The sequence below is a fragment of the Microtus ochrogaster genome, unplaced genomic scaffold (assembly GCF_000317375.1).
Source record: "Microtus ochrogaster isolate Prairie Vole_2 unplaced genomic scaffold, MicOch1.0 UNK26, whole genome shotgun sequence".
NCBI lineage: Eukaryota > Metazoa > Chordata > Mammalia > Rodentia > Cricetidae > Microtus > Microtus ochrogaster.
The window spans coordinates 153036-156089 of record NW_004949124.1 but is presented as its reverse complement, the minus strand read 5'-3'; the positions used below and the strand labels follow the sequence as shown (position 1 = coordinate 156089).

The 3054-nt window shown below is 40.3% G+C and overlaps 1 protein-coding gene across 1 annotated transcript in view; it reads left to right on the top strand.

Annotated features, from left to right (window-relative positions):
* Nucleotides 1-1287: 1287 nt before the first annotated feature.
* The window catches only part of Rasgrp3 (RAS guanyl releasing protein 3), a 99835-nt gene continuing 98068 nt past the window's right edge, over nt 1288-3054 (top strand). Inside the window, exon 1 of the mRNA XM_005367926.3 lies at nt 1288-1565. The gene's annotated coding sequence lies outside the window, so the exon portion shown is untranslated. The remainder of the gene's footprint in view (nt 1566-3054) is intronic.

Sequence of the window (3054 nt, the reverse complement as noted above, 5' to 3'; positions counted from 1 at the left end):
ATTTAATTGTAGTTACTCTCTACATTATTTAGACTCCTTGAGATAGAATGTCTAGCAAAACTTTTGTTCTCAATATTGTTTGTTATATTTATCATTTGTTATTATTGTTTATAGTTGTATTTGGTTTAGTTCTGTCTTATTTAGACAAAAGGGGGAGATGTATGGTTAAGCCAGCCCCTTTAGGGGGCGGGTTTGCCTCGGGTGAATGTTGACTGATAAATCGGGCTCGTGGAGCCCGCGCGCTCTCTTTTTTTCCTGCCTCCTGTGCTACGCAGGAATCTCGGTTCTGTAAGTTTAATCATTAAAGTTGTATATATTCTTTAATATCTGCCTGCATTTATTTACGCCGCTACAGAAATGAACAAATGATATGTTTTCAGACTTAATTTTGTAAAAGTGCTTTTCTCATTCACATTATATTCAGATGCTACATTCATTTTTTGGTACTTTGAGTAGGGAAATTTTCTACTTTATCTTTTATAGACTTTATTAATTAACACATTAATTTGTTAATGTGTTAATTTCTACTTTATCTTTTATAGACTTTATTAATTAACACACATGCATACACATAGGGAGGCCAGGAAAGGATGTTGGATCTGTCAGAGCTGGACTTACGTGGATGCTCAGAACCAAGCTCCAGTCCTCCTGATGGCTAACAAGGGCTCTCAATTTGCTGAGCCATCTTTCTAGACTCAACATCTTCTTAAACCAAAGGAAAGACTGAATCTGACATGGTGGTGAATGCTTGTAATTCCAGTATTGTATTTGAGAGGCTGAGGCAGGGGGATCATGGATTTGAAGCTAGCTTGGGTTATGTAGCAAGACACTGCCTGAAGTGTCTGAAATAGAGGCACTGCAGATCTGCTCATGGTGGTTTACACAGAAGATGTTACGTCTCCAAATTCAAGCTCTGCTAATGGGGAGTGACAATGTCCAGGCAAACAGGGACCTAGGTAACAACTCTTCTGCTCATACCAAAGCTGAGTTGTTTAGGCTAAATTTTCTTTAGCCTGTTTACTGGTGCTGACTTGAAAGGAACACACACACACACACACACACACACACACACACACACACCTCTGACTGCTTTTGAAATCAAATACATTTCCTGCCTCTTCTCTTCTCAGTACTCACACAACCAACTTATTTATAGCCCAGGAAAGGGGAAAAAAAACAACGCTCCACTGGAGGCCGGAAAACTAAGTAGGGAAAGAATAGGAGGAAGTGGGCTTGCCATTTAGCCAAACAACCTTTACTTCATTGAGCTCAAAGCTTAGTGGCTTCACAGTGGTGGTGGTGGTGGTTAGGCGTAATAGGCTTGCAAATTCCTTTCTTTCTTTCTTTCTTTCTTTCTTTCTTTCTTTCTTTCTTTCTTTCTTTCTTTCTTTCTTTCTTCTCTTCACTTTTGAACTATCCTTGATCAATGGCGCAATGACAGCTTTTCCAAAGTGAGAACAGCAATGTGTTGGTGTTCAGACACATTGAAAAGACACTTCCAAGAACTTGGTGAAAGAAAGACGATTCGCTAGTGTCGTGAAAGACAGACGTGTCTGCGAATTAAGGTACGTGTCATTTTTAAGTTTGCCTCTTGGTGTGTTTTAAGGCATTTCATTGGCTTTGCATATTGGCCAAAGGCAGTATTTGTGACCTGTGGGCATGTCCTCCTATAACTGTTCAGTGAGCTTTGCTTGTGTCTCTGAAGAGCAGCCAGCAGCCCCAGCGATGACATCCTGAACTTCTAATAATGAATGTTTCTCTTAAGGTGATTGAAAGTGGTTGTTTCCTTGTGGTAATTTCTGCTAATCTCAGCATCATCTATAATCTCGTTGATGACCACTTTAGATAAAACATCTGCCTGATACTGTTTGTGATTTTTGTTGTGCTGATCAATAATCCATCTGCCGTTTCTTTGATCAATACCAGCTTAGAGTATACAATACCAGCTTAGAGTATACATAATAGGCATGTCTTTAGACACAGCCAATCACCGAAGTTACTTAGTATTTTACTGAAAATTAAGTTTTGTGTAAAATCAGGAAGATGAAAATGATTCTAGTACAAAGTTTTCTTTTTTGATCAATCATTCTTTAAACAATAATGAACCTTCTAGAAGATAGAAAAACAACCCAGCACAGAATTTTCCACTGTTAGGATCTGTTTATTCGTAATCATTATTTGTATTTAATTTTTTTCCCCAAAACATTTCTGCTGCATATATTTTGAGGGTCTTAAAACATGGCCTTGTGCTTAGAAATGAAAAAGTAGGAGGGAAACTAAACCCAAGAATGCTCACAAAAACTCGGAAGGTTCCTGGGGACATTCTAAATGACATTCCTCGCCACTAAGTGAGCGAGTTTGTTTAACTGATGAGCCTGGGCACTTCCGCAGCTGCAGATAGAGAAGGCTGATTGATGGCAGCTCAGTGATTGACAAAGGAGCAGGCTCCCTGGTTGTTGGGAAGGAAACTGGTTGCTGTTCTTTTTGCCCCTCCCTGTTGAGATTGGTGTGTTTAGAATCTGCAGCAAGAAGATAGCAAGTCTGAAAGAGAACCGTGAGTCTGCCAGAGCTGGTGAGGAGCCTAGGGCTTCCTTCTAGGTCAGGACGGCTCTCTTTGGCCCTTTCATATCATTCTGAAGGAATAAGTCATTTTGTTTTGTCTTGTTTCTGACCAGAAATTTGTAAGTAATTCCATGGAAATGGTGCTCAGAGTTCAGGACTTCTATGTGTAACAGTCCTAGCTGTCCTGGAACTAGCTCTTGTAGACCAGGTTGGCCTTGAACTCACAGAGGTCCGTCTGCCTCTGCCTCCCAAGTGCTGGGATTAAAGGAGTGCGCCACCACCACCCAACTCAGGGATATTTCTTTATCATAGAAAAAGCACTAAATATAAGAGATCTAAACAATCATTCTTAAATTGATTCAGGGCACCACAGTACTCCAAAGCCAATTCTGCATCCATCTTGTTCTACTGAGCTGTCACACACGTGATTCTAGGGACAGGGATCTCACTCTCAATAACCCTGATTCTGCTAATGCTGAACTCATCCCTCCC